The 15,076-nt window shown below is 35.7% G+C and overlaps 1 protein-coding gene across 9 annotated transcripts in view; it reads left to right on the top strand.

Moving 5' to 3' along the window:
• Positions 1–15,076, top strand: part of NRXN1 (neurexin 1) — a gene marked incomplete at both ends in the record, with an annotated part of 666,790 nt that overhangs the window by 45,807 nt on the left and 605,907 nt on the right. The gene's annotated exons all lie outside the window — the stretch shown is intronic.

The following is a 15,076-nucleotide window of genomic DNA, read 5'->3' as shown; positions in this document are numbered from 1 at the left end:
GAAAGATTGTTGATCAACATGTGGAACAGCTGTTGGGAAGGGAATGCTCTATGTCTCAGAAAAATCTGGCACTTGTTCCTCCTGGTAAACTTGCTTTTCACAAGTGAGTGTGAGGAGAGTTGCATTAGAATCTATTAGCGTGGGTTTCTAGAAAGTCATGGGATGGAATAAAAATAAACCCCTTAACTTCTGCTGCATACTAACAGTGTTCCAAAGTGACACTCTGATCAGATAAGAGATTCTCTATAAAAAAAAGAAAGCTGAAAGCATGACAACTGATAGACTATATGACATGACCAGAGTTACTCAGCAAAAACAATTGAAAGTCAGGTTTTTTTTTCCTTGCTAAATTGACGGATTTCTGTTCATTCATCAAGAAAAGAAAAGGAATCAATTATCTAATTTTTTAAATTTTGTCTGTTTAGGAAAGTCAATGAAATTACTTAAGCAGTGGATCAGGAAATAGAAGACTTGATCTTCTTGAAAATACTCTGTCTGAAGAAGCTATTCTAAAATACCCCACCCTTTCATAAATTAGTGTCAGAAATAAAACTTTATGATCTCCTTTTTTTGTGAAAAAATAGTGCAGCACATTTCTTGTGGCATATTACCGCCGGCCTGGGCCTAGGGTACATCACCGTGTCCCACAGCCATAGGGAGGAGGAGGAGAGAAGCTCCAGCAGGCAGGAATCGTGCAGCAAGATTGATTGATTTAATTATTTTACAAACTCTTTTATAGACTTTTTTCTTCATAGTCTAATTGGACAAAGGATCAGCCACCCCTTGGGGTGATTGGCTAAAATCCTAAAACATCCATTGTCAAAATATTTTTCTACTATACCATAAACAAGACTTTTCAAGGTTGCACGTGTTTCATTGTTTACAACTCTGCTACTATCTCTGTGTGAGAGAAAAGTCTCTCACAGACTTAGAAAATAGCAAGAAAATCCTTGCTAGCAGCATTTTTGTATCTACAATGGCATATAAATGCATATATTATGCAGTAACTGGACTTAGACATTCTTACTCTGGTCACCAAAAAAGCAGCCTGGTCTCTTGGAGAGTAGTTGAAATATTTATATGAAGCAAACCTGACATTCATGAAAGTTGGAACTTTTGATATTCAAATAGAAATTTAATGATGAAGTAGGAAACTAACTCAACAATTAAACCAGGAAGACAAAGCAAAAAAACAAAGCACATAATAGCTGTTGACATGGGAAGATCATGCCTTGTTTTGCAATCACAGGCCAGTTGAAGGCATAATATCCTCTTTACTACTAATGCCTGGTATCATCATATAATGTAATACAGTACAATTCAACAGATATGTGTTTTATTATCTAAGCACTAAACTTAAAGAAGTTAGCAATGCTTACGGTTCTATTTTATTGTCACAGAAGGTGTTGGGCTGCTAGGTTTTTTAAAAGAGCTAAAGTAACAATGGTTACACCTGTCAGTGCAGTCTGGCAAATTTTCTGATGTTATCTAGACTGTTCCCAGCTGTACTTTATTCAGCAGCATAGGCAGCAATCTGAGTTTTTCAGGCAAATCTTCTTGTAGTCTTCGATTAGTCTTTGATTTCTGTGTTTTATTTGTATACTTCCTGTGGGGGCACAGTTGTATTGTGATGGTTTAAGCAGAAATAGTGTCTTTGGTGTATGCTGAATATAAATCCGGAAGAAATGTAGGCAGGTGAGTGCCTACATCTTAATTACTTCTTCAGCTAAATGTCTCCATTCCTTTTGTCAAGCACGAAGTGCACCAGTTTGTAATTCTCTTTCTCATGTGTGAATGTTGATGTGCGAATGACTCGGGATTCCCAAACTGTAGAGATTTGAACAGGAAAAAAAAATATCCTATATTTTAGTTAACAATTTTATTTGTGGAATTTTTTAATAACCGGCTAAATGCTAATTCTTTGTACTCTCATATTTTATTGTCTTTCTTCCATTCTTTTACAAGTCAAAATCTCTATAGTGTATGTCATCATAAAAACAAAGCTTTAGCTTAGTTTAGAGAGCACTTTCACAGGCAAAAGGACACAGACAGGAAAGAATTTTATCTTCAGATAGCATTAGAATATAGCAGCAGCGACTTGGCAGAGTTTTTAATTTTAAAAGATCACCTACTTTATATAAATGTTTATATAAGAGGCAAAACCAGTATACAGTGAGTAGCCTGCAAAATGAAAAATTGTATTTGAGAAGATATATGAAAGTATACACCAGTTCATCAATGTTTTTTGTTGATCTCGATTCTTGTCTCCTCAAACCTTTGGGTAATATTACAGCTTAGAAGCCTGGAAAAAGATAGTTTCCTCATAAGTAAATGGAAGAGGCTACACTGCAATTCTGGCATACGCACTTCAAAATCTCTCAGGTATGAAGATTATTTAGAAAATATACTATCGGAAAATTTTCCACAGGTCTTTAGGGAAACAAGTGCTATTTATTTGGAAAATGCTTGTAACTAATTGGATTGATAAATAGCCATGGCCAAAAAGTAAACTCTTTTACAGCTTAATGTAGCATTTGTAGGAGACTTGATCCTCTTGGTGTAGTTTCACTGAATTGAAAGGAGCAGAGTTTGTTAGACACTTTTTAACAAGGCAGTTTTTCATTAATAAGATCAGTGGGTTAACTGGAAGTGGATGTTAAAGATGTATGTTAAAATTCAAGGATTTATTTTCAAGAAACCAGGCTAGAAAAAGTTTATGAATTCCCAGGTTTCATAGTTTGTTTGCGCAGGTAGAAATGAAATATTTAAACTACCTTTCTAATTGTGTGGATTTAAATTACCTTATTTTTTCCTTTATTCCTTAGAAAGTGATAATTATAAAAAGCCTTTTAAGGGTGATCGTCTCAGTATATTTCCTTAGATATTCATGAGCTCTGACAGCTTTTAGCCATTTACCAGCAAGTGAACATTGTCTCCACACTTTACAGTGTTTCCTTTGTATTTGCTACTCTTTTGTTTGTTTGTTTGTTTTGTGGGTTTTGTTTGTTTTGGGTTTTTTTAATTCTATGCTGAGATTCTCAAAATAACCACCGCTGAACTGTTCCCAGTTCAGGAATTAACATAATGGCCTGCACATGATTCCTTTCTGTGTGATGCATCTCAATAGGAGCTGTGAACTCTCTCTGCATCATAGGAAGCTCTGTCTGGCATCTTCTTTTTCCTTTACCAGCTTTAACTTTTCCTTATGATATACAGTGGCACACCTTAAGGAGTCATTTCCATTGCTGTCAGTGCTTCTAGTTTTATATTCACAGCCAGGTGCAACCCCCACTTAGGTCAATGAAAAATGTCCTTTTAATTCAGTGGTCTTTATATAAGATTACTTGCATTTTGAAATGTATTTTTATAAAATAATCCCTAAAATCTTTTTGTTTATAAGTGTTTTCAGTTATCTTTATTCTCCTTAGTAATGGCAGTAAGTGGTAAGTATTTTGGTTTTAAACCAGCAGGAGAGATCTGGATCCTGTACCAGAAGTAAAATAAAATAACCAGAAGTAAAAATCATGTTGGAAGTAATCAGGGAAGAACAGTGAGAGTCCATAGTTCATTCATGAATTTGAACAGATGAAATAGAAACTTTTTGTTGTTTTTAAATATGTGGTTAGAGGTGTGTATTTTAAAAGAAAAAAAGATAGAAAAGTGTAGGAAAACTCCCCTTGCTTCCAGGTGTTCATGTATAAGTTTAAGTACCCATCTAAATGCTAAATGATCCTACTGCAGTTTATAGAATTTCTATATTCAGAGTACTGTGAGCAGTAGATAATGCTAATCATATTTCAAAGTAATTATTTGTTATTAAAAATCTATCATTCAGAGCAAAGAAATATTAATAGATGAGTAAGTTCAAAAAGAAAACAGCTTTTTTCTTTGCTTTATTATTCCTAAGTTTTTCATAGTACCTTATGTAACAGAATAAGAGAGATTTCATACACGTGTAGATAGATAAATATGTTTAAAGGAACACTGTGCAGTGTGAGCTTCACTGACAATGCAATGATGTATGTTCTTCCACATCTTGTAAAATGCCATCACCTCAACTCAGCTTTGCTAATCTTCTCTGTATTCCTGGAACTTTAGCTACAGCTGGAGCTAGATCAGACCTGAATGGAAGCAGAAGTGAAACTTCTGAGCTTTGTGAGGGACTTCAGGTTTTATCATTCATAATTAGAAGTTGATGGGAACCAGCAGTAGAGCTTCATAAAACAGCAAATGCTTCTGGGACTCAGCAGGATTTTTGTCTGTGGAAAACACTGTTTCACAGGAACAATGATTATCTGAGACTAGCTTTCAATGCAGCCCTCTCTCTCAATTAATTACTCCCCAAATTCGGTCATCTGACAGATACAGGAAAGGCAAGAGCCTTGAACCGTGCATTGTCTTGTTCTTGACATACCTATTTTTCTCACTGTTCACCAGTATGATCATAGACTGAAGCTCTTTTTAATGGTCATTGTGCTTATTCTTAAATTTATTCAAAATCTCTTTTCATCTCTCAGTATGTTTTCATGGTGGTAAAGGTTCTGTGATAATTATTATCTTTTCTGTAGTGTGAGTGAACAAAATCACAAAAAAAAAAAAAAACAAAAAGAGAGATTTAAGGAAAGCAATCCAGAAGTGGCTTGCACCATCAAAATTTTTTATCTGGATAGGGTCAGGTATTTTTGCGAAATACTAAACTTTAACATTACTTTAATTATATTACAACTTTGTGTCAATCCACATCCTCTGAGATTAGGTTTTACAATCTATAATACTATTCAAATAAGTAATTCAAACTAACCCTACAGTTCATATTCACATAAATTTGTTTAAAAATTGGTAAGAAGCTAGTTGAAAATGCAGGTTTTCCTTGTTTTCTTTTCATCATGGGGAAATGATCTCACCCTTTTGGTCTTAGTTTCCTCATTTGTAAAGTGGGCCAGATATGTGGCTGGATTGCTGCTTGTTATTGCTTTTGAAAGATATTTAAATGCCCAACTCATAATCCTAAGCAAAAGTTGTTTTCACTCATGGAAAATTATAAAGGCCTTTCTGTTATGATGAAAAAGACAATAAAGCAACTGTTCTAGTTGGGAGCTGCAAACAATCAGGAAAATATTTGCCTGCAAACATTTGAAACTCCAGCTTTGACCTGATGAAAAAAAGCAAATTTTCCTTTGTACTTCTTCTAAAGGATTGTTGTTTTTATTTTGCAGAAGCTGTGTCTCAAGCTAGAGGCCAGAAACCTTATTTATTTCTCTACCACTTTTGTTCTGAAACCATAAATATGTTGAAAAGACCATAAAAGCTTTTGCTAATACTTTTCAGATGTTCACAGAATGAAATTAGCCTTTGACATTTTACTTAGGCTAAAAAATGAAAGGCGTTTAATCTCTGTTGTTTAGAGTGCAGATCGTTGAAAAATTGTATTAATAACAAAAAATGTATTTTACTGTTTGTACTGCTGCCAGTGTGGATACGACAAATAAAACTTAGAGAACTCAGATTTAGAGAAACAATATGCGACTTGAAGTATTAGGTAATCTATGGCTGAATACACAGAGTGGTTTTAGAAGACCATGAAATTTAGTATACTCCCTCAAGCCATAAATCCTATTGTCTTCCAAATGCCTAATGTGACTGCATTTAGCATTTTAAATGAAGAAATACTCCCATAAAGCAAAAAGGCCACTTTTGAAAGATGCAGATGGGGGTGAAAAAGTCCCCTCATCCTTCTCTCCTTTTCAGTGTTGACCATTTCATTCCTTAAAGACAATACCAGATTTAATTTTTTTGTTTGTTTTCTAATCTATCCTTTTAGAAATGATAATAAATTTTTAGTAAGGCTGGAATTACTCCAGTTATTCTGCCTCCTCCAAGGACTGCAGTTTCTCTGGATGCACATCAGTGCAATCATAGTTAGAGTGAAAGCTATCAAACTTTTTTCTCTTGCTCTGGGGTATATTCCTGGACTTTTTGATGCTTTTTTACAATCACAGGCATTATGTATGAATTGCAGAACTCAAACCTTCAGACATGTGGGTCTCCATTAGCTCAGCTAATAGGAGAGTTGCCTTTTGTAAATAGGAAGTTATTTTGCAATCCAGTGGCAGATGAGTAGCACACAAGAGCACCATTCCTATGGATCAGATAAGAAGAACATACAGGATGTCCTGAAATGGTCCACACAGCTTCATCCACTTCGTAGAAGCTGACCTGACTAGTACTGGACCTTCCATGGGTGTCATACCTTGATGATTAGTGGCCAATAGTGCAGAATGGGATGCATAGGGAGACACATGATGATATAGATAAGGAAGATGTCAGAGGTAAATGTAGTAAACAGATTACTTTTTTTAAAGTGTAATTTTCAAGGTGAAACTTTGGGACTTGTACTAAATTTAATGGTATTTGAGATCATTTAAATCTACAATAAAAGAGAAAAAGCAAAAAGCAGAATCACTGAGAAGAACAGAAGGATGGCAACTAATGAGCTTGATTCTGCTGAGGGACTGAAAGATTATTTTGTCTTGGTACTGATAGAAAACACAGAAGATGTCATCTCAGAGACAGGTACATTTTCTTGAGGGAAAGAAAAATGTTAAAGACCTTGCTGTTATGCTGGAAAAGACAATAAAGAAGCTACTCCAGTGAAAATCTGCAAAGTGTTAGGCCCAGGTGAATTTGATTGCTGAGCTCTGAAGAAAATAGCAAGAAAAATAGTTAAAATTACAAGTGCATATTTTTGATTCTGAAACTCAGAACTTACAGAGGTCATCAACTTTACTTTTCAACATTACCCAGGATAGCATCAATAAAATGGGTATCGAAGGAAATAGGTAATGGCAATTTAAATAGCAACATATTCAAAACTTTCACCTGTAACAGCAGCTGGCTGACTTGCTTCTCTATAGAGTCCCAAAGTATAATATCCACTTAGGGTGGCTGAGAAGCTGAGATCTGTAATTTTTCTCATCCTAAACAGCTTTTGCAGTGTAATGCCTGCCTGTCAGTACTGGATTGAGTACACCACAAAAGTTATTAAAGTGTCAGCTGTAGTCTGGTACCTATTTAAAGTAATATAAAACTTCAAAATCTAAACACACTAGGTATGTAACTATTTTCACACATCATTTAGCAAAATGCTGATCTACACATTCGTGCAAACCTGCTGCAGAGATGGAATTGCAACCTAAGTACTGAGAACAGTAGGAATCTTGTTCTCTAGATACAGAATTTACACCTAGCAAAATATGTAAAGCTTTGACTGTAGATGATTAATTCCTTTGTCTGAACTTATAATTAGGAGTATAATTCTTGTTTCAAGGCCTGTAAAAATGCCATAAGACAGAAATATTGCCAGCACTAAATACATGGATAAAAACTTCCAATGTTCACTTCTTTATTTGAGAAATAAATAGATTTTGGTATATGAAATATATGAATTCTTGTAGCTGCCATGCACAGAAACTGTGGCTTCTTGAAGTGCAATCTGCAGGAAAAGTATGAGCCCTTCAATGTAAAATTCAGATTGTGCAAACAATTATATTTCTAGCAACATTTGCTAGTTCTATCACTTGTACCATGAACATTAACAAAGAGTTGGTTTGCCTGTATGGAGAGCTTCCATTTTTCCATGGAAAGCTAGAAAATAGTCTTTACAGGATGAAGTAATGAACTAAAATATGGATATGAAAGCTAAATGTGTGGTTCGGTCACACCTGTAATTTTAATCAAAACACTGTATTTTGGAAAGTCTACAGAAATCTGCAGACAAAGTGAAATCCATAATGTGCTACTTATGTATTATTAAATTATTTTAATGGTCCTGAATCAATGAAAAATTACAGTGTAATTACTTTATGCAAAAATAATTATCCTAATTACTGCATGCAATACAGTGATTATTGTCTGAGCAGGATTCAGTATACTTTTAAATGGCTAAACAATCTTTTTCAGCTGGTTAAGCTGTCTGTGTTACTAACTTTGCTAGAGAGATTTCTTAGAATGTTTTTACATGTAATAAAGTCATGGCCTGAACTTTTGGGAATGATCCTGTTCCATCTAACACACCTGTTGTCAGTTCACCTCATCCAGAAGCTACACACTCATCCAGCCACTTGCTCACTTTCTACCAGCAGGAAAGGGACAGAATAGGAAAAGCAAAAGATAAGAGGTAAAAGCTCATGGGTCAAGAGAAGTGGAGAAAAGGTGGGAAAAAAACAAGTGATGGAGAGGCAGCCACTTTCTCATTGAGGAGACTGATGCCCAGCCAGACTCCAAACAATGGTTATGTTTGAAAACAAAACCTCCCAGTTTATTGCTGAGTATGGTATTATGTGGTACAGAGCACCTTTTTGGCCAGCTCAGGACAGCTGTCCTGACTGTGTGTGGTCTCAGCTTTTTGTCCACTGCCAGCCTTCTCGCAGGGTGGCAGAATAAGGACCAAAGAAAGATTTGGTGCTGTTTTAGTCACAAATTCGAACCACAGCACCATATGGGCTGCTACAAAGAAAGTTAACTTCATCTCAGCCAGACCCAACACACAACTGTGGTTATTCTTTGGTAGGTCATGTACATGTTTATTTTTTGCAGGTATTCAATGGAGTTGCATGACCTAAAATATGTACTTTGACTGCTGCAAACTTAAATGTCTCAATGCATACTAAAATACTTCTGAAATAAATAGCAAAATATACTCTCTCTTTATTGCTGCTTTGTTCTTAGCTTCTTTATCAGGTACATGACCATCCTGCATAAGTATTTGAAGCATTCCTTGTGAAAATGGTCTTTTCTTTACATTCAGCTCATTCAGGTCCTTGATGCTCCTGCAGTACATGAATGAGCATGGTGGGATGAACTGCACCTTGATGTTTAACAGGATGCTGGCCAGAAGCAATCTAACCTCTGTTGGAGGTTTCCTTTAAGAATGTTCCTAAAGGCATAGGATGTTTTCAAAGACTGCAAGAGGGCGATTTTGGTGCCAAATTTTAAATTTGCAATAAAAAAGAGTCAAGTCTAGCTTGCCAGTCTAACTTCAGTTCCTGGAAGACTTTGGAACAAACAATTAAGAAAATTATTTGTTAGCAGTAGCAAGGCAAGAAAGAGATGAGTATCTGTAGGTCAGCAACAAATTACATTAAAACAATTCCTCAATAATTGTTAGAGATTGTCAAGAAGCACCAGATGTCATGTAATCCTAAACAAATCTTTAGGCACTGTCTAGCATGATATTCTCTTAAGCAAGCTAGCGAATCTTGGGCTAGATTGAATTTCTAAATTAATAGTAAATTGCATGCAAAGTTGTCTGGATAACTGTGCGAGTTGCCAGTAATTGCCTGTCAAAGTGAAAGGACAAACCAACCACAAGGCGTTCCTCCCGGAATCAATTCCTTGCTATTTTCCTTTAATCAGCCTGGATGCTAGAGCACAGACCAAGTTTATTAAATCTGTGATAATGCAGGGCTGGGGCAGAGAAACCACATACTCAAGAGCAAGCTTTGAATTCAAAATCAGCTTTGACAAATTAAAGAAAAGGACCAAAAGATATGTTAAAACCCTGTGGAAGCAAGTGGAAGGTGTTAGGCGTAGGAAGAAATTATGGACAGCAAAAATATGGTGTAGAAAAAACTTGGTGAAATACTGTTTCTTTGGAAAAGAATCTGTGAGTCTGCATGTATCACATTCTGTACAGGGGTTAGCAAAGCCATGAAGTTGTAAAAAAATCTAGGGAACATTTTATCTCTTGCAAATGGAAATACAGCTTGTAAGACATGGTGAAGTAATTATCCAGTTCTGCTCAGGGCAGTACTCAAGGCTGGAATTCTGCATTAAATTTTAACCATTGCATGTCAGCAACAAAGCAGACCTATGAATTAAAAACCTGAACAGTTTGGGTTATGTACATTACAGAAGAAGTGACTCAGGGAGGAACTGATGACAAAGATCAGGTTGTGAAAGGTGATATAAAAAGGAAATAAATAATCTGGGATTTTATCAATGATGGATAGGAGAATAAATAATGGGGTTAAATTGCAGCAATTAAGTATAAGTTTAAACACTAGGAAGATCTTTTTTAATGATGCAAATAGTGAAACACTGAAATAGATGTAATGGGACTGGAGGATAAGAAGACATTAGATAAATAAGGACTGACATAGAGTTTATCCCACTTTAAGACAGAAAAACATCCTGCATGGTTCTGGCTTTTATCACAGTTAATTGCATTGATACATCCCTGGTAAAATATTCTGCTTAACTGCTGGTAGCCACAGAATTAAATATTCCAATACACTAAAGGCCAAAGACAAAAAGTGCTAGTAGCTGTAATAATTTGGTATGTGATTATTTGATTTTAATATGAAATATTTTTGCCGTTAGGTTAGAAATTATGATTATTTTTTTCCCTTTCCTTACTCCCAGTATTCAGGTTGTGGAAAAACTCTACTTGTTTCTACATTGACTAACCACAGAAGGTGACAGTATCATCAGGAGTTTGTTACTGGAAGAGAGGAAGGGACAGGACAAAGGATGGTGGTGGTAGAAAAAGTGGAGCTATGGCGCTGTTTTTCTAGAATGATTAGAGAAAAGTAAAATAATCCAGCAACAAAAACATTATTTCAGTTTGCTTGGTTTGGAATTTAGAGGGTCATGAGTAGCCCAAGAAATGAAAGAAGTAAGTCTGTAACAACATAAACCTTTGTTGAAACTTCACTGCTTCTCATGTCTCTGCATTTTAGATCCTGTAGTGTAGAGGTAGATGAGGAAGTCTAAGGGAATTGTTTGTATATACCTCTTTTCTGAAGTGGCTTGATGTTTTGGCACGTAATGTTATTGCAATGAATAATATGTGGTGCTTTTGTTGTTCTGGTTGCTTTTTGAAGACCCTGTAGTTTGGACCCAACTAAACTGAATATTTCTCTTCCTTATTTCTCTCCTGAGAAAGTTTTTCTGCATATATAACAACATTTCTTCTCTATTACGCTTGATAAGAAGAGATTTTTTAACTTTCCTCTTGGTGGAATAAAAAAAGTAAGTCTTCTTTATTTTCTTCTGTTTGACATTTTGTTCTTCATATTAAATCTACAATTCTTTCTACAGGAGACATAAAGCTAAAGGGAAAAGGGAAAGTCTGCAATAAATTAAATTTGCACTTGGGAGGCATTTCCTAAAAATAAGTACGTGTATCTGGGGTGCAGAAGATTCTGATCTGTTCTTGCCCACTTATTGATAGTAGGAGAACTGCTTTTAGTTTTGATAAGAGTTGCAAAAATAATAGTTCCAACAGTACTATTGCTAAAAATAAAAGGTAGTCTAAATGGAGGAACAACAACAAACATTTAGAGTGTGGTGCTAATAAGGTCAAGGTTCAATTCCCATATGGGCCATTCATTTAATGATCTTTGTGAGTCCCTTCCAGCTCAGAATTTTCTGTGATTCTGTGATTTTAGACAATAAACAACTTCCATGGGAACTTTCCCTCCTTATTCTCCTCGCTGAATAAAATAAGGAGCTCACAAATTCTCATCACATTCTACACAGCATATTTTTACCTACTTAACAAAACAGAGTTTTAGAGTTAAATCCTCCATGTTAAAGATAGCAACAATCTTCACGGATATTATAGTCTAAAGAAGCAGCAATAAACACAATTTAAACAATTCTCCTGTTTCAATAAAATACTGTATGTCTTGTATGATTCCTATCTGATCTGTCCTAGAATTTTGTCTGGACATCACCTACCTGTATTATATGTCTAAGCCTAGCCTCCTCTATCATGGTTTTTATTCTTCATTTTTCCTGAATCAAATTGAAATTCCACTATTGTGTTTCCTCCTGCTCAGCTACGAGCAGAAGAAGCCCTAGATGCACACATTCACCTCAATTGAATGCCTCTCACACAAGTCTCAAGCACCACTTCTGCTTGCACAGAAATATTAACTACCAAATTTTTTGTCTGCTGCATGGAGACATTTATAAGCATAAATGGCTGAGGTCCTTTCATGAAACACGCTGTAGAACTCTGAAGAGGTTTTATTGCTTAATGAAGTGTGAATACCTCATCACTGAACTAAAAAATTTCTCCCTTCAAAGTTACAAGCTCAGTGCTCAAAGCCTGAGTATAGAATCACCCGAAAATGGCGAGACATTTTTAGGGATCAAGCTCCAAAAATTTAAAAAAAAAAAAAAAAAAATACAAGTAGAATGAGTGAAAATTAACTCTAAGAAGAACCAATTTAGGAGAGTTTTTCCTCCAAAGCAAAGGAGTAAGTTTGCCTGTAAAATACAGTTTTAGAACAAGATTAAATGCTTTGGTTTAACTCCACATTGGACTCATGGTATGTTTGTAGCTGCCTGTAGAGACCAAGATCCATTTTTTCTCTTGATATTTGTTTACTAGTAGTCTTGTGAACTGTCATTTCCATCTTTTTCATAACATCAGAGCTATGTGATTATTTTCTGTGAGGAGTGATGCTCATGTCCTAAGCGATGAAAATGCTTTCTCAGAATCTGATTTTTCAAGGTACTGTGTAACTCCTGCATGGGTTTTTTTTTTGAGGGTGGTATGGTTTGGGGTTTTTTCCATTCATATGAAGAATGAGTGTTCTAAAGTTCCAGAGTCTACTAAAGTATATTTTGGATCTCTGTAGCACAATAAATGATATTGCATACTATGTGTAAGTTGATATTCACATCCTGTCTTCTAGAGAGGGTCCTGTTCAGCAAGGTAATGTGTCCTGTGTTACCTAACAGTTCACCCATTTCTGTTGTTCAGTTTCTTTACAAATATTTTGCCTTCCATTCAAATCACCCTTATATTAGCCCTGCAATGTTTTGTTCACAAACCAATATAAAACAGTGACAGGATTTGTTGATACTGCACTGGAAATCAAATTTGGGCATATGAGTTTGAAAATTTCGTAGTGAAAAACTGTGTACTTGCCTAGCTGCTGATCTTACATCAGCCTTGTTTTGTGTGAACAGCATCTCTCCAAGTCAGCGGGAGATGCTGGTAGAGACTGAGGACAATGGTACACACTTGTTACTTTGCTTTCCATGGCAGAGAAGGCTGCCAGAAAATCTATTGCCTAGGAATTCTTTTGTTTGAGGTTTTGCTAGTGAGACTCTCTACGTCTTAAGACTGTTCAGCCAAATGCTTTCTGAACAGTTCCATATGGGGTGCTATTTCACACTGATGAATGAGTGTAATTCTTTTTTTTATCCCTGGATATCAAGCTCAACTAGTCTTAGTCTAACCCTGACTGGTAGACTGACCTCCAGCTTCCTCTTACAGCTATCAATAATTCCCCATGCCTTGCACTAGAAGCACAATGGGCAAAGACTTCAAATGGTACAGAGAATCACCATCATGTTCATAGTTTGCCCTGAATATATTTAAACTATTCTTTGAAGGCAAAAAAAAGGCAATTATCTTTTGTATTTTTTTTCCTACCTAAGCCTGGAATTGCAACTCGTTTTCTTAATAAAATATTTTAAAAAATCCCAAGCACAAAACAAGCAACCTTAATATAGTTTATTTCACATCACCATGAGAATTACTCAGAGAGATATACAGAAACAGATCTGAAATGTCAGTACTGTTTCCTTTAAATGGCCCCAATAAATATATTTGTTAAAGGAAAATGGATACGAAAAGAAAAAATAATCAGGTTATAAATGGGAAAAAGGTGGCTCCAATGCTTTATAATTGTTCAGAAAATATTTGTGTAAGGAATGGCTCCTGGAAAACCTCCCAAGGTCAGTGAGATTCCTGGGATTGTGCTGAGTAAATTACACTAACTCTTACACACTTAGTTTTCCCAAAAGAAATCGCTATTCTTTTCCTTATTTCCCCCCTTTTTTGTTTTAAATTCTTCTTCTCCCATTATTGTTGTTATTGCCGTTCTTCTTTAATGTGTACATCATCCTTCTATTTGCTAAGAAAACTATCAAATTCCAGGGGGGAATACTCAATTTACATGAGCAAGTGAGGTAACTTTTATATGTAAACGATACCAAATGGGCGTCGCTGCTGCACAATGACTAAACTCTTTGTGCCAGCTTCAGCCGTTTCAGCCCAATCCTGTAATCCCATTGCAATATTCCTGTTGACCTGAAATTTCCACTGGGGCATTTGTCTCACTTCAGAGAAGCATGGCTGCTGTTAGTGCTACAGAGTGAACTTCAGTTTTGCTTTGTACCACTGTCTTCTTCCAGCACGTGTGAAATACTACTCTTCAGTCCTGGAGAAAATGGGACTTAAAAGAGGTGTTCCTACACGGATCAAATCTCTACTCCAGTCTTCACTGGATTTGGCTTACTTTATTTATTGTTTGTTACTATAGCTGTTTTCTACAACAGCTTGACAAAGAAGAAATAAATAGCTGACACTTGTATGAAATCTTTTATTTCTAAATGCCTTTTTCCTCTTCTTAAACTCCAAAGTGTATGTAGTTGAATGATACAACTCTAAGAGAAGAATTCTAATTTTAAATGAGTTTTGGGGGGTCTCAACCAGAGATTCCAACTTGTGTTATGAGGGACTTAAACCAGTCTGCATATATTTGAAGTAGCTCTCTTGTCTCAGTGGAGATTTACATAACCATATCTTCCGTCAGAATCTGCACTTTCCCATTGAATACTCACTCAAATCAATTTAGATGAAAAATTTATTTGACCTATTTTTACTGTCTCCGATCACATCTAAATATGTATCTAAATATGTGTGTATGTAGGCATCCACAAATAAAACATATGAAGATGGTTTCCCTGTGATAGTAGCAACACCTTCTGTTGATACTGCTTTCGTTTCATCTTCTAAAATACCAGTTTGCACAAAGAGCCTTGACCTAATTTATAATGTGAGCTTGGTGAAACAACTACACACTAGAGATGGCACTAAGCTCATTTTAACTACAACATAAACCCAGATCTTGAAAGCTTTGTGGTAACTTCCATTGCACTAAAACCTATTGATTAGAAATGCTTCCCTGGCAGAGAGAGGGGACTGGTGAACTCATTTTGTTCCAGTGATTCATCGTGAGATCTCAGTGGAAGTTGCCGATGACAAATAGCA

Source organism: Coloeus monedula (genome assembly GCF_965178545.1).
Source record: "Coloeus monedula genome assembly, chromosome: 2".
NCBI lineage: Eukaryota > Metazoa > Chordata > Aves > Passeriformes > Corvidae > Coloeus > Coloeus monedula.
This window is presented reverse-complemented; position numbering and strand designations above follow the sequence as displayed.